Genomic DNA, 24,877 nt, shown 5'->3' with positions numbered 1-24,877 from the left:
TCCCAAGGAGGAAAAACAAAATACAGTAATCTTTTTATTATAAATTCTTACAACACTTTTCAATAGACTTACACTAATAGTTTATCAAAATTAAACAACACAAATACCCTGACAATGTGTCTTCCATTAATTCATGTCGACTTAAATGTACATATAGAAACAATACGGATAAAAAAAAAACCCATATATAATCAAAACCCCTCAAACATTTACCCAACAGTCATATCTCAATATTATACCATCAGCCATATATTTAAAACCAACGCATACATGTATAACAAATTTTTGTATATCCCAAATTACAGACCAAATTTTTAAGGGTACCCCAACATAGGTCACTGTTTCACTGAAATCAGCTTCTTCAGGAGGCTTTTTGTGAAAATGAATAAACAGATATCAATTTTTTACACCATCAGTTTATTTATAAATTATAAGTCCTGTCAATGACCCCTGCCCAGGACATTATTTAACCAGTGTATTAAACCAGATGTCCAGATGGGAAGATGCTGTTTTATTATAGAGCAGAGGTTAAGGATTTCCATCAGTGCAACTCTAAACAGATAGGATTCTGCATTTGATAATGAGCATGGGTTCTTCCCATCTGGGCATCTGCTTTAATACACTGGTTAAAAAGTGCCCTGAACAGGGGTCATTGATAGGACTTGTGAGTTATAAAAAAAAAAAAATGATGGTATAAAAAATTGATATCTGTTTATTCAGTTTCACAAAAAGCCCCCTGAAGAAACTGATTTCAGCAAAACAGTGGTCTCTGTGCTGCGGAGGTGGACCCTTGGTCCGAGGTGGTGTTGGCGCCATCCATGGGGGGAACCCCGTCAGGAGGCGAGGCCAAATGGGAAGCAGAAGCCAACTGGAGCTGCACCAATACCAGCCCTCGTTCCCCGCAGTTGAGCCCTTGGGTACCGGGGCCGGCTGGAGTTAGGTGGGCCTCCGCGTGGTTGATCCCAGGGAGAGTGTCCAAGGCAGGGTGCCAGGAAGCAGCAGAGATGCAGGATTCAAAGGGAGAGACTGGATCCAAAGTCCAGACTGACTGGAGCAGAGGCAATGCAGTTAGAGACTAAAGTCCGGACTGCAAGTCAAGCAGAACGGAAGATGAGGCCGGGTTCGAAAGTCCAGACAGACTAAAGCAGGCAGCGCAGTTAGGAACAAGGTTAAGTCTGGACTGCAAGTCAGGGAAGCCTGAGACAAGGCAAGATCCAAGCAAGAAGTCAGGGCAGGTGGCTGGAGACGAGGTCACATTCAAGCAGAAGTCTAGACAAGCGGCTGGAGACAAGATTAGGCTCAAGCAGAAGTCAGGGCAAGCGGTGGAGACAAGGTCAGGTCCAAGCGAGAGTCAAAGCCAGGGAGATCCGTCCGAAGGGTAGGAGGAACAGGAAGCTGGAACAGGTACAGGAGCAGGAACAGGAACTGGAACACTAGAACGAACAACAATGAAGCACACGACAGGAAGCATGGAGACCTGTTGCCAAGGCGAAGTCTGAACAGCGGGGACCGCCTTATATATGGAGACTGAAAGACTTCATCATCCGGGGCCGCTGGAAGCTTTCCCGCCATGGTCCCTTTAAAGCCAGGGAAGGAGGACAGGCCAAAAGCTAAGAGGTGGCAGTGTCTCCTTGCAATGCAAGTGGGGAGACCCAACTGGGACCAGAGGAGACCGCAGAAGCCTGGAAGGGCCTGGGAGCACAGGCAGAGCACAAGTGTGTAGACAGCTGCCTACCACTGTCAGGGAAGATGGGCCCGGACTGGAACCCAGGCATCAGGGGTAAGTAGAGCCGGCCACGGGCCTGCCACATCCAGAAGTGCCCCCTTTATGCCCCCCTCCTGGAGGTCTGGGTTTGCCTATTTGGGACTGATGGAACTGCCGAAGGAGCCCTTTGTCAAGGATGTTACTAGCTGGTTCCCAGGAGTGTTCTTCGGGACCATACTACTCCCAAGAGAGGAGGTATTCCCAATGGTGGCCTCTCCTCCAGACATCCAGGACTTCTTGTACTCGGTAGGGGGTATCTAACTCCGAGACAACTTGTGAGGTTACTGAAGCCTTACAGGATGGCCAAGAAAGTACTAGAGGTTTGAGCAGCAAGACGTGGAACGAGCTGTGCACTCCCAGCGTAGGAGGAAGACAAAGCTGGTAGGTCACTGGACCAATGCATCGAGCAACAGGAAATGGCCCAATATACCTGGGAGCAAACCACTGGGAAGGAAGCTTCAAGCAGATATGGTGGGTGTTAGCCATACTCTGTCGCCAGGTTGGAACACAGGAGCAGGTCTATGAAGGGCATCATGGGTTTTCTTGGCATGTGCAGCAACTTGCCGCAATCTTTAATTAGTGCGTGTCCACAGGGCCACTAATTCCTCTTACAGTGCAGTCTCTGGGGCCTCAGGCCCCAGAGACTGCACTGTAAGAGGAATCGGCAGAGGTGGCCATGGCTGTCTTCCATACACCAGAGAGAAGGGGGTGACTCCTGTGGCTGCAGCAATGTGGGAATTCTGAGAAAAATCCGCCCACAGGAGTATTTGAGCCCAGTTGTCTTACTGGCCGTTGGAGTATACACAAAGAAAGCACTTAAGGGTGCGGTTCATTTGCTCGACTTGGCCATTGGCCTGGGGATGATAGGCAGTGGTTAAGCTGATGGAGATCCCAAACCTTTTACACAGTGAACACCAGTAGTGGGCAACAAACTGAGGCCCTCTGTCATAAATGATATCTTCGGTCAATCCATGGAGACAAACGATATAGAGAAAGAACAGGCGTGCAAGTTCAGGTGCAGAGGGCAAACTAGGAAGTGAAACAAAATGAGCCATCTTGGAGAAGCTGTCCATGACCACCCAGATGACAGTGTTCCCCTTGGACATTGAAAGGTCCACCACAAAATTGGTTTAAAGTGCATCCAGGGTTCTTTGGGGGGGCAGACAATGGCTGCAGTAGCCCCCAAGGTTGGCCCACAGGTGGTTTTTGCTGAGCGCACATGGGGCATGAATCCACATAGGTTTTTGTGTCGGACAACATGGTGGGCCACCAGTAGTATTATTGTAGGAGGGACAGTCCGTGCACGTCCAGGATAGCCAGCTACTGGGGTGTCGTGTGCCCGTTGTAGCACTTTCTCATGAAGCCTGCGGGGTGCCACCGTTTTCCTGGCAGGCACAGTCATGGTGGCAGATAAGGAGAAGCAAGCTGGGTCAATGATGTGTCGAGGCTCTTCTTGGAAATCCTCAGGTTCAACCGAGCAAGACAAGGTATCAGCACGCAAATATTTCTCGGCTGGACAATAGCATAGGTCAAAATCAAACCAGGTAAAGAACAACATCCAGCAGTCCTGGTGAGAGTTCATACGCTGGGCATGTCAGAGATGATCCAAGTTCTTATGATCTGTGAATATCGTGAACTGATGTTGAGGGCCCTCTAGCCAAGGGTGCCATTCTTCGAGGGCGAGTTTGATCGCAAGGAGTTCTCGATCCCCGATGCTATAATTTCACTCCATAAGGAGAACTTATGTGAGTAGAAGGAACACGGGTGCAGAACCCCTTTTAGGGAATGCTGACTCAAAACCGCCCCTGCTCCGATAGCGGAAGCATCAACTTCAACAATGAAGGGGCGGTTCGGGTCTGGGTGACGTAAGCATGGACTTTGCAGGAAGGTATCCTTGAGGGCCTGAAAGGCTGCATTGGCTTCTGAGAACTGGTTCTTGGTGTCATTTCCCTTACGGGTAAGGGCTGTGAAGGGCGCAGCAACCAGAGAGTAATTAACTATGAAGTGACGATAGTAGTTGGTAAAGCCTAGGAACCGCTGGAGTGCTGGAGACCCGGAGGCCAGGGATAATCTTGGATGCTACATAGCTTACCAGGATCCATAGAGAAGCCATTTTGAGAGATGGTATATCCCAGGAAGGGTAAGCTCTGTTTTTCAAACAAGCATTTATCTAGCTTGGCAAAAAGGTGATTTTCACTTAGGCGCTGCAGCACCTTGCAGACATCTGAACGGTTGGTAGTGAGATCCTTAGAGAAGATAAGGATGTTGTCTAAGTAGGCGACAACCTTCACATACAGCAGGTCACGGAAGATTTCATTGATCATGTGTTGGAACACCGCAGGGGCATAACAAAGGCCAAATGGCATCATGAGATATTCATAATGTCCATCCCTAGTATTGAAAGCTGTCTTCCAAACATCTTTAGGGTGAATGCAAACCAGATTGTAGGCTCCTCATAGGTCAAGCTTAGTAAAGATAGTCACCCACTGGAGGCAGTTGAATAGCTCATTAATCAAAGACAGAAGATACTTGTCCTTGCAAGTGATGGCATTCAAGCCACGGTAGTCTCTGCATGGTCGTAATGACCCATCCTTCTTGGTGACGAAGATAAAAACTGCACCAGCAGGAGATGTGGAAGAACGAATAAATCCTTTAGCCAAATTTTCACAGATATAGCTCAGATTTCAGGTACAGAAAGAGGATAGGTCCTGCCTCTAGAGGGTGTAGTACCAGGCAAGAGGTCAATGGGGCAGTCACACTCACAATATGCAAAAGAATGTCGATCTTTTGTTTGGAAAAGACATCCTCAAAGTCAGCATAGATGCAGGAAGGCCCAAGACAGTGACAGCCAGCGGGATCACCGAAGATGGTTCCACTTTCCTGAGAAAGGCATGGTGGCAAGCGGGACTCCATTTGGAGAGTTGCAGGGTTCCCCAATCAAATCAGGATGAATGGCATTGAAGCCACGGTAATCCTAGCAACACTGGGTGGATGGACTTATACAGAATGAAGAATTCTACCTCCTCTTCATGCAGGGTTCCGGTGAGGAGGCGAATAGGAACATTGACTTGAGAAATCCATCTGGGTAGAGGGTCGCCGTGGATGGAGGCAATAAGTAGTGGTTTCTTGATGGTGTGGGTAGGAATGCCCAGGAGTTGGGCCAAATCCTTCACAAGGAAGTTCCCACCGGCTCCTGAATCGATCAAAGCCAAAGGTGGGGAAGGAACAGGAGTTCCAGTTCAGGGTAACTGGTAACGTTAGCTGGGGAGCCGGAGAGGTAGCACCCAAGTTCAGGACCCCTACTGAACTCAGGCCAGTGAGTTTCCCGGACAGACAGGACATGAAGACAGGCGGTGCCTGCAGCTCCGCAGTAGAAGCACAGATCCGAATGCCTCCACTTAAGGCGCTCCTCGGGAGTGAGGCGTCCACATCCCAGCTGCATGTGTTCCTCGAGCTTAGTAGACAGCAAGGCTCCACTGACTGCAGGGCCCACCACAGGTGGAGAGTGAGAATGTTCCACTGCAGGGCATTGGGGCACCCGAGCTTCCCGGTGGTACTCCTGGAGGTGATGATCTATGCGACCCGTGAGGTCAATGAGATCCTCGAGAGAAGGGCAGCTCATGGGCTGCAAGCTCATCCTTGAGCTGGGGTGACAGGCCATCTAAGTAAATGGCTCGGAGGCAGTCTTCCTGCCAGCCCAACTCTGTAGCTAGAGTACAGAATTCTATAGTATATTCATTGAGTGCTCGGTGATCTTGCCACAGATTCAGAAGATTTGAACTAGCCTTAGCCTGCCTCCCTGGATCATCGAAGGTCTGACGGAAGATAGTCACAAAACGTGATAGTTCTTGGAGAAGACTGTCCGCTCACTCCCATAAGGGAGAAGCCCAAGCCAAAGCCTTGCCTTCTAGGCAAGAAAGGATGAAAGTCACCTTCGTGAGGTCATCTTGAAAAACGGATGACTGTAGAGCAAACTACATGTAACATTGGTTTATGAAGCCCCTGCAAAACTTTGGATCCCCATTGAACCGGGGTGGAGCGGGCAGGGCAAGCAGAGCTCTGGTCAAGGTAGCCTGTGCCTGAGAACTGAGCGGTACAGACGTGGAGACTGCAGAGCCAGAATGGGAGTCCAGATGGCACTGAGGCATTCGATAGAGGTAGCCAACAATAACTGTTGCTGTTCCTGGATCTTCAAAGCCAGGCTTGGAATGGCCTGGAGAGTGGGAGGCTCTGCCGGGTCCATGGCCTTGGGAACCTGTTGAGGAGGTGGAACCTTGGCCTTAGGTGGTGTTGGCGCCACCCATGGGGGAAACTCCTACCTTCGGGAGGCGAGGCCAAATGGGAAGTGGAGGCCAACTGAAGCTTCACCAATGCCAGCCATCATTCCCCTCAGATTGAGTCCTTGGGTACCTGGGCCGGCTGGAGTTAGGTGGACCTCTGCATGGTTGATCCCGGAAAGAGTGTCCAAGGCAGGGTGCCAGGAAGCATCGAAGATGCAGGATTCAAAGGGAGAGGCTGGATCCAAAGTCCGGACTGACTGGAGCAGAGGCAATGCAGTTAGAGACTAAATCAAGTCCTGACTGCAAGTCAGGTAGAGCTGAAAACAAGGCCAGGTTCCAAAGTCTGGACAGACTAAAGCAGGCAGTGCAATTAGGGTTAAGGTTAAGTCCAGACTGCAAGTCAGGCATAAGCCTGAGACAAGGCCAGGTCCAAGCAAGAAGTCATGGTGGACGGCTGGAGATGAGGTCAGGTTCAAGCAGAAGTCAGGGCTGGCAGCTGGAGACAAGGTCAGGTTCAAGCAGAAGTCAGGGCAGGTGGCTGGAGCCAAGGTCAGGTTCAAGGAGAAGTCAGGGTGGGTAGCTGGAGATGAGGTCAGGTTCAAACAGAAGTTAGGGCAGGAGGCTGGAGACAAGGTCAGGTCAAGCGAGAGTCAAAGCCAGGGAGATCTGTCCTAAGGGTAGGAGGAACAGGAAGCTGGAACAGGTCCTGGAATGCTGGAACAGGTACTGGAACAGGAATAGGTAATGGAACGCTGGAGCAGGTACTGGATCAGGAACATGAATTGGAACAGGGACTGTAATGAACAGCAATGAAGCACACAACAGGAAGCGTGGAGATCTGTTGCTAAGGCGAAGTCTGAATGGCGGGAACCACCTTATATATGGATACTGAAAGATGTCATCATCCGAGGGCACGGGAGGCTTTCCTGCCTCAGTCCCTTTAAAGCCAGGGAAGGCACGTGGATGCCTAAGATGGACAGGCCGAAAGCTAAGAGGTGGCGGCGTCTCCCCGCAACACACATGGGGAGACCCGACCGGGACCGGAGGAGACCGCAGCAATGGTGGAAGGGCCTGGGAGCACAGGCAGAGCACAATTGCATAAATGGCTGCCTACCACTGCCAGGGAAGACGGGCCCGGACCGGAACCCGAGTGTCAGGGGTAAGTGGAGCCAGCCACAGGCCTGCCACCGCCAGGAAATGCAATATTCTGTTGGGGTACCCTTAAAAGTTTTGTCTGTAATTTGAGGAGAGAGGTATCTTCAAAGGATGCTAATGATGCATTAGAATTAGGGCATCCCAAGAGTGAGGTTCCAATAATAAGAAAAGTAGTCCAAGTGCCTGTAACTAAAAACTCACCTGAGCTAAAAAATTCTAACTTATCCCTATCAATTAAAAAGCAGAAGGAAAATACAAACAAAAAACAAACTTTGAAATGTTTGTATGCTAATGCCAGAAGTCTAAGAAGTAAGATAGGAGAATTAGAATGTATAGCAGTGAATGATGACATAGACTTAATTGGCATCTCAGAGACATGGTGGAAGGAGGATAACCAATGGGACAGTGCTATACCGGAGTACCAATTATATCGCAATGATAGAGAGGAGCACCCGAGAGGCGGTGTGGCGCTTTATGTCCGGGATGGCATAGAGTCCAACAGGATAAATTTCTTGCACGAAACTAAATGCACAATTGTATCTTTATGGGTAGAAATTCCTTGTGTCTTGGGGAAGACTATAGTGATAGGAGTATACTACCATCCACCTGGTCAAGATGATGAGACGGATAGTGAAATGCTAAGAGAAATTAGGGAAGCTAACCAAATTGGTAGTGCGGTAATAATGGGAGGTTTCAATTACTCATCAAGACAAAACGTGCAAGGAGAGGAGTGCCCTGGAAACACTGCTGAAGGAGGTACCCCTTCCGGGTCAGGGACGCCAACCCGAGCAAAGGGAGTTGGAGTAGAAGATCCGACCGAGGAAACAACAGACCAGAGCACAGAGGAGGAGGAGAGAGATCTGGCTCTGAGCAACAATGTGACCAGAGGAATAGGACAAGCTGCCAGCAGTGAGTCCGTGGTCATTCCTACCCGCCCTGCCCCCTGCCGTGGTCATGCTAGAATCTATGTGGGACTTAATGGCTGAAATGGACATTAATATTAAAAGGCTTGAGACTAAGATGGATTATAATAGCGGGAAAAACCAACAAGATATCCTATTGGTTCAGAAATCTGTTAAAAACACAGAAGAAAGAATTAAAGTCCTCGAAGAGAAAGAGGTGAAAAATTTGGAATTCCATGCAGCCGTAGCTAAGGACAGAGCCTTGTTAGCACGGCGAATAGAATCTTTTGAGAATAACTCTAAACGTTTGAACTTGCATGTAATAAACTTCCCTAGAGTTGTGGGGGAAGTACCTTTGAGTACTTTTCAAAAGTTTCTTAAAGAAGTCTTAGACTTTGAAGAAACTGAATTTCCAAATATCAACATTTGTTATTTTCTGCCAAGAAGAGCATCTAATATAAATTCGCAGGATTTACCTTTTCAGGGAAATTTAACTGAGTTTTTAGAGAATTCCGATCAAGTAATTGACAGGGGCACATTATTAATTTCCTTTATAAGTTACTTAGACCTGAATAAGGTTATGAAGAAATATTTCTCAAAGTACCCCATAATGTTTTATGATAAACCAGTTAAGATTTTCCCTGATCTTGCTTTATATACTCAGCTACGGAGAAAAGAATTTCTAAGCCTCCGACAGGAGGTTATTTCTCTGGGATTTTCTTTCACGCTGAGGTTTCCCTGTAAATGTATGGTAAAAAAGCAACAGGATATATTTGTGTTTTTCTTGCCTGAACACTGGAAAAGCTTTATTGAGCAAAGGAAAATTGTCACTTCGTCCCCAGTATCTAGCTAAAAATATGAGTGCAGGTTGCTATGTTAAGCTTTGTATTGTTTAGATATTAATTTCGAGAATGTAACTCCCTTTAGATCTCATAAACCCCCCATTAGGGATATTTTAGTGTCTGTATAAATTGCATTTGATTATATAAAGTAAGATTAGAGCTGACTTAGTGACATGATGGAATGTAATTTATTCTTTTTGGATTATGGATGGAAAGCAGTCCTAATTACTTTATGTTATAATATTTTTTTTTCTTGTATTGTTAATATTGGAAAATCAATAAAGAAATAATTATATAAAAAAAAAACAAAAAAAAAGAAGAGAATTTGAAAAGAAGTTGGCTGTAGAGGCAAAAACTCACAGTAAAAACTTTTAAAAATATATCCAAAGCAGAAAGCCTGTGGGGGAGTCAGTTGGATCGTTAGATGATTGAGGGGTTAAAGGGGCAATTAGAGAAGATAAGGCCATCACAGAAAGATTAAATAATTTTTTTTGCTTCAGTATTTACTGAAGAGGATGTTGGGGAGGTACACATATCGGAGAAGGTTTTCATGGGTAATGATTCAGATGGACTGAACCAAATCACGGTGAACCTACAAGATGTGGTAGGCCTGATTGACAAACTGAAGAGTAGTAAATCACCTGGGCCAAATGTTTAGTTCTGAAGGAACTAAAAAATGAAATTTCAGACCCATTAGTAAACATTTGTAACCTATCATTAAAATCATCCATTATACCTGAAGACTGGAGGGTGGCTAATGTAACCCCAATATTTAAAAAGGGCTCCAGGGGCGATCCAGGAAACTACAGTCTGGTTAGCCTGACTTCAGTGCCAGGAAAAATAGTGGAAAGTGTTCTAAATATCAAATCTGCTTCACTTTTTTGAAGGAATTAATAAACATATAGATAAAGGTGAACCAGTAGATGTAGTATGTTTGTATTTTCAGAAGGCATTTGACAAAGTTCTTCATGAGAGGCTTCTAGGAAAAGTAAAAAGTCATGGGATAGGTGGCGATGTCCTTTCGTGGATTACAAACTGACTAAAAGACAGGAAACAGAGTAGGATTAAATGGACAATTTTCTCAGTGGAAGGGAGTGGCAGTGGAGTGCCTCAGAGATCTGTATTGAGACCCGTACTTTTCAATATATTTACAAACAAGCTGGTAAGCCCGAAACAACGGGCTACATTAAAACATTTTTTTTCGGTTTGGTTTTCGGAAACGGCACTCTTCCTCATTTCTTCTCCCTCACTCCCCCTTTCCCTCTCTCATTCACCTTGGTCACTCTTCCTCCACTCACCTCCCTTCCCTCCCCTGCCCCCTACTCAAACTCCTTTCCCTCAGTCTTATTCACCCTCTTTCTCCCACTGCCTCCCTCCCCTCTCACTGAAACCCCCTTTCCTTCACTTTCACCTCCCCTTCCCTCATTCTCACTCCTTCCCCTCCTCAGTCACTCCCCACCCTCACTCTCATCCCCTCCCGTCCCCTCTCAGTCACTACGCTATGTGACTCACTCCTTCCCTTGTGGCACAGCAGTCTGTTACTCTTGGCCCTTATTGGAAACCTTTTCTTTCTAATTTTCTTCCTCTCTGCCACTGATGCAGAGAGCAGTGCTGGAGCTCCATCAAAGTAAAGGCTTGCTTTGCTCTCTTTCTGGGAGACCTGTGCCTTTAAGAAATCTGCTCAGGGACTTGAGAGGGAGGAGGGAGCAGGGAGAAGGGCTCTGGCTTTCACTTTTGTTGCTCTGCTATGTGGGGAGTGGGGGTGGAGGAATGCCCAAGTAAACTCTTCCCCTGGTGGCTGAGACCCCCCCCCCCACGGGTTGATAGCACTGCTCCCCCCTCCCCCCTGCTGCAGTTACTGAATGTTTACTTGGCTTCTCCTTATCCGCGGGACTCAGGGGGCGGTCTGACTCAAATTTTCTCCCTTCCATTGTCTTTGCTGTGCTCCTGCTGCTTCTAATGTTCAGCTGGAGGTAAGGAGCAAGGCCCCTTTGCAGCACGTGGGTCTCTACTGCATTTGCTGGCGACTCTTCTTTCCTCCTCCTGTCCCTGTTCGTGATGGTCCGGCTGTCCCTCCCTACTCCTCCCCCCCCCCCCCCCCCCGGTGGTGAAGGAGGGACGGGCTCAGGCTCTTAACATATCGCAGCGGCAGCTCCCTGCCGTTTCCTCCTCCCCTCTGTCGCTCAGAGTTCTCTGTGCCGCACATGCGCAGTAGAGCTGCTCTCTACTGCGCATTTGCGGCACGTCGGTCAAGCTTCATTTATCTAGTTAGATGATCTGGAAAGAAATACGACAAGTGAGATAATCAAATTTGCAGATGATACAAAATTGTTCAGAGTAGTTAAATCACAAGCAGATTGTGATAAATTGCAGGAAGACCTTGTGAGACTGGAAAATTGGGCATCTAAATGGCAGATGAAATTTAATGTGGATAAGTGCAAAGTGATGCATATAGGGAAAAATAACCCATGCTATAGTTACACAATGTTAGGTTCTGCTACCACCCAAGAAAGAGATCTAGGCGTCATAGTGGATAACACATTAAAATCATCGGTTCAGTGTGCTGCAACAGTCAAAAAAGCAAACGGAATGTTGGGAATTATTAGAAAGGGAATGGTGAATAAAACGGAAAATGTCATAATGCCTCTGTATCGCTCCATGGTGAGACCGCACCTTGAATATTATGTACAATTCTGGTCGCCACATCTCAAAAAAGATATAGTTACGATAGATAAGGTACAGAGAAGAATGACCAAATGATAAAGGGAATGGAACAGCTCCCCTATGAGGAAAGACTAAAGAGGTTAGGACTTTTCAGCTTGGAGAAGAGACAGCTGAGGGGGAATATGATAGAGGTGTTTAAAATCATGAGAGGTCTAGAATGGGTTAATGTGAATCAGTTATTTACTCTTTCGGATAATAGAAAGACTAGGGGGGCACTCCATGAAGTTAGCATGTGGCACATTTAAAACTAATCGGAGAAAGTTCTTTTTCACTCAATGCACAGTTAAACTCTGGAATTTGTTGCCAGAGGATGTGGTTAATGCAGTTAGTGTAGCTGTGTTTAAAAAAGGTTTGGATAAGTTCTTGGAGGAGAAGTCCATTACCTGCTATTAATTAAATTGACTTAGAAAATAGCCACTGCTATTACTAGCAACAGTAGCATGGAATAGACTTAGTTTTTGGGTACTTGCCAGGTACTTATGGCCTGGATTGGCCACTGTTAGAAACAAGATGTTGGGCTTGATGGACCCTTGGTCTCACCCAGTATGGCATGTTCTTATGTTACATCACACAACATAAGAGAAAAACACAATTTTATTCATATATTTTCACAAATAGTTATAAAGAATGTGTCCAACGTTAAAAAACATACACTCACACTCATTCACTCATTAAAATACTGGCAAGAGAGATACACAAAAGGCCAGCATATACCCGTATTAACAATATCTTCTCATAATTTTGTAAACATGGTTCCCTGTGGAAAACTCCACTTACAATCTAACAAACATTGCATTTATATATGTTCACAAAAGCTGATCTCTCCTGTGTAACCTCCCTTGTGAAATTTTCCAAATTTAAAGTTGATTGCATTCACGTGGTCAAACCCTGAGAAGCTGCCCTTGTTTCACACACGTTTGCTTCCTCAGGGGAACTGCAACCACTGAATATGCTTTTATGACAATGGTTCACCAGGCCAGCACCATTAGATTTTCAACATATGTACGCCAAATATATTCACAAATTTTCAACGAAAATCCTTTTGCACACATAGCACAAGATCTTCGTAAACCTTCTCTTGGACAACACCGATACACTTATCATTTCCAGCTGCTTGCAACGTCTCTTGTTTCAGCATCAACTTGTAACTGCGCCATAGATTTAGAAGTTGATGCTGAAACAAGAGACGTTGCAAGCAGCTGGAAATGATAAGTGTATCGGTGTTGTCCAAGAGAAGGTTTACGAAGATCTTGTGCTATGTGTGCAAAAGGATTTTCGTTGAAAATTCGTGAATATATTTGGCGTACATATGTTGAAAATCTAATGGTGCTGGCCTGGTGAACCATTGTCATAAAAGCATATTCAGTGGTTGCAGTCCCCCTGAGGAAGCAAACGTGTGTGAAACAAGGGCCGCTTGTCGGGGTTTGACCACGTGGATGCAATCAACTTTAAATTTGGAAAATTTTACAAGGGAGGTTACACAGATCAGCTTTTGTGAACATATATAAATGCAATGGGGCAGATTTTAAAAGGCGCGCGAATAGCCTACTTTTGTTTGCGCTCCAGGCGCAAACAAAAGTACGCTGGATTTTAGTAGATACGCGCGGAGCCGCGCGTATCTGCTAAAAACCTGGATCGGCGCGCGCAAGGCTATGGATTTTGTATAGCCGGCGCGCGCCGAGCCGCGCTGCCTACCCCCGTTCCCTCCGAGGCCGCTCCGAAATCGGAGCGGCCTCGGAGGGAACTTTCCTTTGCCCTCCCCTCACCTTCCCCTCCCTTCCCCTACCTAACCCCACCCACCTGGCCCTGTCTAAACCCCCCCCCTTACCTTTGTCGGGGGATTTACGCCTCCCAGAGGGAGGCGTAAATCCCCGCGCGCCAGCGGGCCTCCTGCGCGCCGGGCCGCAACCTGGGGGCGGGTACGGAGGGCGCGGCCACGCCCCCGGACCGCCCCGGGCCGTAGCCACGCCCCCATACCCGCCCCCAAAACGCTGCCGACACGCCCCCGAAACGCCGTGACGACCGGGCCCGCCCCCGACACGCCCCCCTCGGAGAACCCCGGGACTTACGCGAGTCCCGGGGCTCTGCGCGCGCCGGGAGGCCTATGTAAAATAGGCTTCCCGGCGCGCAGGGCCCTGCTCGCATAAATCCGCCCGGTTTTGGGCGGATTTACGCGAGCAGGGCTCTGAAAATCCGCCCCAATGTTTGTTAGATTGTAAGTGGAGGTTTCCACAGGGAACCATGTTTACAAAATTATGAGAAGATATTGTTAATACGGGTATATGCTGGCCTTTTGTGTATCTCTCTTGCCAGTATTTTAATGAGTGAATGAGTGTGAGTGTATGTTTTTTAACGTTGGACACATTCTTTATAACTATTTGTGAAAATATATGAATAAAATTGTGTTTTTCTCTTATGTTGTGTGATGTAGGCTATATAGAGAAAATTTTCTAGTTACCCAGTGTATGTACCATGTTCTTATGTTATACATGTATGTGTTGGTTTTAAATATATGGCTGATGGTGTAATATTGAGATATGACTGTTGGATGATTGAGGGTGTATGATTATAAATGTTTTTTTTATCTGTATTATTTCTATATGTATATTTAAGTTAACATGAATTAATGGAGGACACATTGTCAGGGTATTTGTATTATTTAATTTTGATAAACTATTAGTGTAATTCTTTTGAAAAGTGTAAGAATTTATAATAAAAAGATTATTGAATTTTGTTTGTCCCCTTGGGAATTTTTGTTATTGAGAAAGGTTTGTCATTTTTATGGATGATACCAAAGTCTGCAACATGGCAGGATGCTGGAGGTGTGAAAAACATTAGACGAGATCTGGTGAAGCTTGAGAAATGGTCTAGACTCAGGCAGCTAAAACTTAATGCTAAAAAATACAGGGTCATGCATTTTGACTGCAAAAACCCAAGGGAGTTATACAGAATAGGGGGTGAAGTTCTTCTGTGCACAAAATAAGAACGGGATCAAAAGATGGCCATATATGATGATCATAAGGAGACCAAACAGGTAGACAGGGAAATGATAAAAGCAGAAGGATGCTTGGGTGCATAGCAAGAGGAATAACCAGAAAAAAAGGTGATATAGATGCTGTGTAAGTCTCTGTTGAGACCTCATTTGAAATACTGAGAACAATTCTAGAGACTGAACATTCAAAAGGTTATAAACCAGTTAGAGTTAGTCCAGAAGGCAGCTTTTAAATTGGTCAACAGTCTTCATTGTAAAGCATATAGGACAGACTTAAATATCTAAACATAGGAAAGGGAGGGAAAGGGAGAAATGAGAAGGTATGTTCCAAAAGAATATTGCATGCTGCTGGGAGCCTACCTCTTGAAGTCCCTCCTGTTAAAAAGTCTCATCTTCAGGAAACAAGAAACGAGCAATATCTATTGTAGGGTCCATATTATGGAGTAATCTCTCTGAAGAAGTTTGGTATTTAACTGATTTCAAAATGTTTCATAAGACATTGAAAATGAAAACTGTATTGGTAGGGAAGCTTTTTCACAAATGGAGATGTAATTAGCCTACTGAGAAAGTTTGTTATAAACGTGTCTGTTTATGGATTTATTTTGTGTTTCATTGTTCTAAGTTTATTGCTGGAATCTGCTTACATGGGTAGGCGAAATACAAAAATGTAAACTAAATAAATTCATTCATTCATTAATGTGAGATAGATATTAGGGATGTGAATCGTGTACCCGATTGTCTTAACGATCGAAATCGTCTGGCAGGAGAAGAAAATCGTGTTTGGCACGATTTTTTAGTTAAAAAATCGGTTTTTCCGATTAGTGCACACTAACGGGAGTTAGTGCGCGCTAACAGGAAGTTAGCGCGCACTAACCATTGTTAGTGCGCACTAACAGAAAATGATACAATTTGACACTTTTCAGGTCAGTTAAGGTCAATTTAGGAATGAATATGTATTCCTATTGGCTGCCCTCTTATTTACTCATGTTACCAAGGTTCCCACTGACAATATATGGGGGATGGGAAATGGAAACAGTTGGTAGCTTGACAAAAAAAGTAATGTGATCAGTCAATGTGACTAGAACTTGTGCCCTATCCCTGATACTGGGAGTGTTGTGATCTTCCTGCATGCAGTGCCCTATCCCTGATACCAGGGGTGTTGTGATCTTCCTGCACACAGTGCCCTAACCCTGATACCGGGAGTGTTGTGATCTTCCTGCATGCAGTGCCCTATCCATGATACTGGGAGTATTGTGATCTTCCTGCACACAGTGCCCTAACCCTGATACCAGGGGTGTTGTGATCTTCCTTCACACAGTGCCCTATCCCTGATACCAGGGGTGTTGTGATCTTCCTGCACTCAGTGCCATATCCCTGATACTGGGAGTGTTGTGATCTTCATGCACCCAGTGCCCTAACCCTGATACCAGGGGTGTTGTGATCTTCCTGTACACAGTGCCCTATCCCTGATACCGGGAGTGTTGTGATCTTCCTGCACACAGTGCCCTATCCCTGATACCGGGAGTGTTGTGATCTTCCTGCACGCAGTGCCCTATCCCTGATACCAGTGGTGTTGTTATCTTCCTGCACTCAGTGCCATATCCCTGATACTGGGAGTGCTGTGATCTTCCTGCACACAGTGCCCTAACCCTGACACCGGCAGTCTTGTGATCTTCCTGCACGCAGTGCCCTATCCTTGATACCGGGAGTGTTGTGATCTTCCTGCATGCAGTGCCCTAACCCTGATACTGGGAGTGTTGTGATCTTCCTGCATGCAGTGCCCTAACCCTGATACCGAGAGTGTTGTGATCTTCCTGCACACAGTGCCCTAACCCTGATACCAGGAGTGTTGTGATCTTCCTGCATGCAGTGCCCTATCCCTGCTCAGTGCAGGAAGATCACAACACCCCCGGTATCAGGGATAGGGCACTGCATGCAGGAAGATCACAATACTCCCGGTATCAGGGATAGGGCACTGCGTGCAGGAAGATCACAACGCTCCCAGTATCAGGGTTAGGGCATTGTGTGCAGGAAGATCACAACACCCCTGGTATCAGGGTTAGGGAACTGTGTGCAGGAAGATCACAACACTCCCGGTATCAGGGATAGGCACAAGTTCTAGTCTGATCACATTACTTTCTTTGTCAAGCTACCAACCGTTTCCATTTTCCATCCCCCCAACCATCACCTCAGTGGGAACCTTGGTAACATCAATAAATAAGAGGGCAGCCAGCCAATAGGAATACATATTCATTCCTAACTGTCCTGAAAAGTGTCAATTTGTATCATTTTCTGTTAGTGCGCACTAATTCCCGGTTAGTGCGCACTAACCCTCATTAGTGCGCACTAACCCGATTAACAATTTTTTAACGATAAATCGTTAGAATTCCTATTGTATCGTGTTCTTTAACGATTTAAGACGATTTTAAAATTATCGGACGATAATTTTAATCGTTGAAAAATGATTCACATCCCTAATAGATATATTTATGCAAAAACCTTTTTAATTAAGATTCCAATGAACAAAACAGTGCATAAGTCTTTTTGCTATGTACCATTTTGCAATGTACATCAAAACATTATTTCATTTATTCCTCAGAATTCCTTCTTATTCCCCCTTTTATCTCACCCCAAACTACCACTTCCTCCTCATTTCCCCTACTTCACCCGTCACATCTTCTCATCCCAAGCAGCCACCCCCTTCAATCTATTTCTGTGTACCACCTTAATCTCTTAAAGATGAACTTTAAAAGCCTGGTGCATGCATCAATTAGGGAAAGTGCAAACAAGTTGGGCTCGCGTCCACCATATTTTAAAAGCCACCCATGTCTCACAAGGTGCATATCTCACTCCAATTCAGAAAGGGGCATGGTCTGGGCAGAATTTGGGTGGGGCATGGGCATTTTGAGGTGTGGCTGAGATATCCATCCACACCCAGGTCTAGAGCCACGTAAGTTTACTTCTGCTATGGAGGAGGTGTAAGTTAAAAAAAAAAATCTAGCCATATCTATGGGGTATTAAGGGTTTGGGCTAACTGGGGGGAGTAAAGGCTAGTAAACTAGGGGAAGTTTGAAAGACCTAGCTCTTAATTGGGTGAGCTGGTGGAAGAACTGGTGAAACTGGCAATGGCATAGGCACGTGTCCTTTTTAAAATCCCCTGACTTATGTGATAGAAGTGGGATTTGTACACCCATGAGCACACCCACTTAAAATTAAGTGCTCATGTGCGTGCAGCCAGGCTATTTTATAACATGCGTGCATATTAGGGGTGTGCATTCGTTTTGAACTTATAGGTAAAACGCAACTTTTTTTTTTTTAACTTAAAAAAGTGATGAGGCGAAAACGATCGGATTTCCAACTTATTCAACATAGCTATGTTGAATACGTTGGAAATCGCGATTGTTGATCCTAAATAAAAATTTAAACCCCTCACTCTCCTTAATCCCCCCCCAAGACTTACCAAAACTCCCTGGTGGTCTAGCGGGGAGTCAGGACGCCATTTCTGTACTCCTTTGCGAGGAGCACATGACGTCGGCGTCACGTCGGAGTGACACGGACGTCACGTGATTCCCCGCGTGTTCGCTCCGGGACCCTCGTTGGATCCAAAAGGAACTTTTGGCCAGCTTGGGGGGGCCTCCTGACCAAGCTGGCCTCCCCCCCAAGCTGGCCTCCCCCCCAAGCTGGCCAAAAGTTCCTTTTGGGTCCAACGAGGGTCCCGGAGCGAACGCGCGGGGAATCACGTGACGCCGACGTCACGTGCTCCTCGCAAAGGAGTACAGAAATGGCGTCCTGACTCCCCGCTAGACCACCAGGGAGTTTTGGTAAGTCTTGGGGGGGATTAAGGAGGGTGAGGGGTTTAAATTTTTATTTAGGGAATCGGTGCACGTATGGACATAGACTCAACTTATGGAATTCTCCATATGTCCATACTGACCGAAATTGACCCCCCCCTTTCTACTTATGGACTTATGAACATAAACTTTTGGTCTGCACATCCCTAGTGCATATACATGTGCATATACGGCCCCAAGTTATAAAATGGCTGAGTCCCTGGGCATGCGCTGATGCACACATGGCAATGTGTGCCCACACGCCGGTGTAAGTGTTCAGAAGAGCGATCTGGAACTTCTGTCCACTAGAATTGGGTCATCTACTGAGTTGTGAATATTGTGAGAAGAGCATGAGAAACTTTGTGCCTTCTTCTGGAAAGCAGTAGAGATCCTGTGAAGGAATGAGCAGTGTTAAGGCTTGTAGAGACTTACAGAGCATAAAATCTGCTTAGGAGAAGTCAGTTTGGAGGAGCATTGAACTGTGTATTCTTGTGTCTGAGCTTTTCTGCTTTGGACTTTATGTTTTGTGCTGGCTGAAACTTGGCTAATTTCTCTAGTAAACTCTTGTCTGTTTAGAGCACAAACTTGGTGTTTTATTTTTGACGATTACCTCTGCCCGGTTGGCATTGCAGGTGTGTCCTGCCCCCAATCCACAGAGCCCAGAATCCCTTTCCCCCATCCTGATTGAGTGGATCCAGTGCTCTCCAAGGCTGGGAAGGCTGCCTCGAGGATTTACATTAACTTCAGGGGGCTCACGCTCTGTCCTGCCAAACTAATATCTGTAAAATTTAATGTACCACTCACCCAGTCCTTTACAACTCTCAACCCTTTGCAATCCAAACCTTTATAACTTATTATGTAACCTAATATCTGGTAAATTCAGATCTCTAACTTCCAGTGTTATCGGCAGCCTCCTTACATAAATACTAAGGGGCGGATTTTAAAACGAGCGCGAATAGCCTACTTTTGTTTGCGCTCCAGGCGCAAACAAAAGTACGCTGGATTTTAGTAGATACGCGCGGAGCCGCGCGTATCCGCTAAAATCCTGGATCGGCGAGCGCAAGGCTATCGATTTCGTATAGCCGGCGCGCGCCGAGCCGCACAGCCTACCCCCGTTCCCTCCAAGGCCGCTCCGAAATCGGAGCGGCCTCGGAAGGAACTTTCCTTTGCCCTCCCCTCACCTTCCCCTCCCTTCCCCTACCTAACCCACCCGCCCGGCCCTGTCTAAACCCCCCCCTTACCTTTGTCGGGGGATTTACGCCTCCCTCTGGGAGGCGTAAATCCCCGCGCGTCAGCGGGCCTCCTGCGCGCCGGGACGCGACCTGGGGGCGGGTCCGGAGGGCGCGGCCACGCCCCCGGGCTGCCTCGGGCCGTAGCCACGCCCCCGGAACACTCCCGACACGCCCCGAAAACGCCGCGCGGTTCGGGCCCGCCCCCGACACGCCCCCTCCGAAAACCCCGGGACTTACACGAGTCCCGGGGCTCTGCGCGCGCCGGTAGGCCTATGTAAAATAGGCTTCCCGGCGCGCAGGGCCCTGCTCGCGTAAATCCGCCCGGTTTTGGGCGGATTTACGCGAGCAGGGCTCTGAAAATCCGCCCCTAAGTTTCTTGCCATTTCAGATAAATTGAGAAATTAACCTGTTCCATGTATTCACATTTTTTTAAAACAACATTATCAGCAAATGCTGAAACATATAACGACTATTTTGGAAATGCAATAATTTTATCTAGTGGTACCTCCATTTGTGTTGCTGACATCATCCAGGATACTACAGTTTATCCAGGTTCAACTCCGCTTGGGAGAAAACTAACTTTCTGGTCCCCTGCCGTGGTCAGTCTTGAATAAATCCAAAGGTCCCTACTCCAGGTGGATGATGCTCACAAGGTGTAGGAGAACCTAGAATAAGACCAAAGAGGAGTCTAATAACAAAAATGTCCAATAAGTCACCCCACTCACCATCCATTCAGCAAGAGCAAGGCAAAAAAAAAAACCAAACCAAAATTGGTGCTTAAAATAAAGATAGTTTACTTCAGTTTAAAGAAGAGTATCCTGGCCAAAATCGTAAAAATTATAAACAACATAAGGAAGATCAAAATAAGAAAATCATGGTTTCCTTGTCCATTATGTGTCTTCTTACTGCTCTGCTCCCTTTTGTACCATCATCCATGTCCAAGAGCCCCTCCCTTTGAAAGGTAGGGTAACTGGATTGCAGTTCCAGTCTCACCAATTGGACACTTTGTGGTAGTGACTCTTCCGCTTCGGTGACTGAGTGGAAAATTTCAAATAGGGTTTCAGATGTTAATAAGAGGGTCACTATCATATGTTATCAAAGTACTGATAAAGAAATATGGGACAAAACCCACACAGGCAGCCTCTCAGAGGTAGAGAGGGAAAATAGAGTCTTGATGGAAATAACTTAGATGGAATGCAGTTATATGGAAATAACTGAAAGTATTAACTTGTATTTATTATATTTTATCAAGTTTTAAAAACAAGTATGCAATAGCAATAACACTGTCAGGATCATCGTTTAATAATTTTCTTGTTCTATCTCAATAGATATCTACGCATTTAAAAAAAATGAAAAGAACCAGTTCTTTACCCCAAAAGAGTACTTCTCAGATAAGTTGGCCACTTTTCTCTTGTAAAATGTGTTTGTTTACTGCGTTTCGAAATTGAGTCTTTATACTAACTTTATATTTTCCAGGTGTAGGGAGTTATGATTCTCCTGGATATGGTATTAAACTGTTACTCTCCCTTTTTTTAATTGGTGTTGGTGACTCTCTCTTGGTTGTTTTCCTTATGATATGTAGGTAACTTTCTCTCTTTATGTCTCTTTTTATACTGTAACTCTGTAAGTGTTCTCTTTCTCTCCTTTATAATATTTAAATCTAGCTAGGGAAGTACGATGGTCTCAGTCTCGTTCTCTAGGATTCCCTGTGTAACTGTTGGTGATATCTCAGTTTTTCCTAGGGATGTGCATTCATTTCATTCGTTTAATTCATTTCATACATTTCCCATTTCATGCCAATTAGATGTGCATTCGTTTCATACGTTTCATTTTACATGCTTTATAGGAAACGTATGAAACGAATGCACATCCCTAGTTTTTCCCTAGTCTATCTAAACTGTGTTGGTTTTGGGATGGATACACTTGGCTACTTCCTTTGCTCTTTAGTCAATCTTCGCCCCCTCCACTGATGCTTGATAATGTAGCTGGCTAAACCACTGTTAGATATTGCAGCTTGAGCAACCAGAGGGTCACTGTCACCGGATCCAACTGGGAAGCATAGTCTCCTGGCTTGACTTTGTTCCTAGCTAAGCTTTAAATAGCAGAAACAGAGTACTCCTAACTACACTAGCACCGACAGTCTCTTCTGCAAGTGTACTAATTTGAGTTCCCAGGAGTCTTGTTGGACTTGGCTAGCTTAGTGAATGAAATAGAAAAATAATTGTTTCCCTCTCTTCTATCTATGCACAGAGGAATTGCTTCAGCGGTTTCTTCTGTGTGTTTTACAGAAATTACACACTCTCACTCTCTCACACTTACTTCAGGTCACTGTTTTCCAGACCAGGTATTTAAATAACATAAGGCTGAGTCAGTTCTTAGATATATATCCTGGGGTTAGAATATAGGGTTGTCCTCTTTGCTGCAGTACAAGTATTATAGTACACCGCTGTACTTGTATCTCTTGTCACACTCACAGTTCTAATCCTTTCCAGCATTTAATTTGTTCCCTTCAGGATAAGGTGAAAGCCTCACACTGAATGTAAAGTGTTGCACTCTATTTTCCTTCTTAGCAAAACTTTGTGCATTGGGATTCTGTTACTGCTTAACCTTATAAGTAATATAGGAAAGCAGTTTAAGCAAATTGACCCTTAAGTCCCATATTAGCTAGCCAAACACACCTTATCAAAAAAATCACTGAAGCTGTCATTTCCTCTCTTTCATAGAGGATCTGGTTATCATATAGCAGATGTCATTAATGAATCTTTTTCCCTCTCAGGAAATAAACTTCTCTCCTGGACTTTTTAATTTTTCCTGTTCTCCTTATTATTGGAGAGACAGAGGTATAGCAGAGATATACATAGCTGTATAACTGGATGTGTGACCTTAAACTCCCTTCACAATCTCGCTTCTCAGGTTCAAGTAGTACATGAATCTTATATCAATGGCTGATAAAAACACACGCAATTCAGCCCTAGATATTAATCTTACAGGATTAACTGACTCTAGCCTGTTTCTTACCAGGAATATACTGAATTCCCATTACTAAAACACTGGTATACATCATCTCTTACACTATCAGGCTTTTCATACTATCGTTCGTGCAATCATTTTCCTTCATGTCGATTATTGCAATAGTTTATACTTAGGTCTTCCGACTAGCTCTCTATACCCTTTGCAATTACTTCTTAATGTTACTGCAAGACTAATCACTGGTACTAATCGTTTTGATCATATTACTCCTGTGTTTACCAAAATAAAATGGTTGCCAATCCAAAAGTGAATTCAATACAAGATTGCCATGACCACTTTTAAGCTGTTAAATATGTATTCTTATTCTTGGTCTAATGCTTTACTGAAAATATACAAACCTACATAAGATTTAAGATCTTCTCAACAAGGTCTATTAGACATTCCCTCCGTACGCATGCTTGTCTTACAACAACAGGTACTAGTTCTTCAATAGTTTCTGATTCAAGGGGTCCCAGACAAGATCTTCCTCTGAATCAGTTGTTGAAATACTACCATGTCCCTAGCGCCTTTTTTTTTGACGGAAGCGGTGGCTGTCAGCGGGTTTGATAGCCGACGCTCAATTTTGCCGGCGTTGGTTCTCAAGCCCGCTGACAGCCATGGGTTTGGAAACTGGACGCCGGCAAAATTGAGCGTCCGGTTTTCAACTCGCCTGCCACGGGCCCATTAAAAAATTTTTTTTAATTATTTTTTACTTTTTTAAACTTTCAGGGCCTCCGACTTAATATTGCCATGATATTAAGTCAGAGGGTGCACAGAAAAGCAGATTTTACTGCTTTTCTGTGCACTTTCCTGGCGCCCAGAGAAATTAGCGCCTACCTTTGGGTAGGCACTAATTTCTGAAAGCAAAATGTGAAGCTTGGCTGCACATTTTGCTTTCTGAATCGCGCAGGAATACCTAATAGGGCCATCAACATGCATTTGCATGTTGCGGGCGTTATTAGGTTCGGGGGGGGGGGGTGTGGACGTGCTATTACCCCTTACTGAATAAGGGGTAAAGCTAGCGCGTCCAAAACGCGCGTCCAAATGCCGGCTATTGTATCGGCCTGTTTATTAGGGAAAAAAGATAATGCATAACCCGAGGAGGAGGAAATGCAACAAACACAGTTCTTGAACAGATAAAGTAGTCAAGATGGTATTATAGATAAGAAGATCTGATAGTGGACCACAGCATGGGGTACACCAGGAGATTCCTGCAAGCTGATGGAGATGCCTCTGAGTGCAGATCCAGTAGTGGCCCGCAGCGTGCGTATGCCAAGGAAATTGTACTGTAGGTGCCAAGAAGGCATAGGTCTGTGATGCTGGAACCAGGCCATAGATCTTGTGTAGATGGAGCAATATCTTGAGGTACAGGATGAGTAGAATTGAGATGCTGAAGAACCGTAGTGGCCCAAGGCATGGGGTACACCGTGGAGACTTCAGCAATGTTGAAAGAGATGAAGAAGGTACTCACACAAGGAAGTTCCAGCAGAGATACCCAAGGAGCGGGTCAGGAAAGTCCAAGGCAGAAAGGCCCTCTGAGGAGCGGATAGCCAAGGCGCGGAAGATCCCCCATGGAGCTTGTACTCAGAGCGTTCGAATACCATGAGGAGAAACTGCAACAGAAGATCCAAGTTAGAGTGGATTTAACAATGAGAGAACTCCTTGCTAACTCGTCTTAGCAATGGGCCAGTCGGTTTAAGTACATTAGCGGGCTGACGTCATCGGGAGGGGACGCCCCCGAGGTTCCCGCTATGACGTATACATTTGGAGGCCCTGCGTGTGCGCACGCGCCTAAGTGATGCCGGAAGTAAGATGGTGGTCGGCAGCACCCATGCTGTCCCGGGGATGCCGGGGAGATCGGCGTTGGTTGGCGGAGACTGCCATTCTCCCAATGATTGACAGTGCAGAGAAAAAAGAGTTGAGCATGAGAGGTCGCAGCCGTCTGCGACCGTCGGGCATAGCAGAGTGTGTCTGTCACACATAACCAATCCAGTTCTCATTCTGCCTCTGCAGTATATGCATATATTTATTATGCTGCCACCCTGTGTTATCTTATGATAATTGCACAGCTTACATTCCCTGCATGTTGTGGAGCTCTCCTTATTGGATATTGTTTGCATGTTGCTGAACCCTTATTGCATATGTT

The 24,877-nt window shown here is 45.6% G+C and overlaps 1 long non-coding RNA gene across 1 annotated transcript in view; it reads right to left on the bottom strand.

The window, feature by feature from the left end:
* The window catches only part of LOC115086033, a 106,235-nt gene extending 81,897 nt beyond the window's left edge, over window positions 1–24,338 (bottom strand). The window contains exons 1-2 of the long non-coding RNA XR_003855021.1: window positions 24,203–24,338; window positions 20,228–20,387 (exon numbers count right to left, since the gene is read on the bottom strand). This is a non-coding gene — a long non-coding RNA (uncharacterized LOC115086033). The remainder of the gene's footprint in view (window positions 1–20,227; window positions 20,388–24,202) is intronic.
* Window positions 24,339–24,877: the final 539 nt, after the last annotated feature.

Source organism: Rhinatrema bivittatum, chromosome 2, assembly GCF_901001135.1.
Source record: "Rhinatrema bivittatum chromosome 2, aRhiBiv1.1, whole genome shotgun sequence".
Classification (NCBI taxonomy): domain Eukaryota; kingdom Metazoa; phylum Chordata; class Amphibia; order Gymnophiona; family Rhinatrematidae; genus Rhinatrema; species Rhinatrema bivittatum.
The sequence above is the reverse complement of the archived record's forward strand: the minus strand, read 5'-3'. Positions and strand labels throughout refer to the sequence as shown.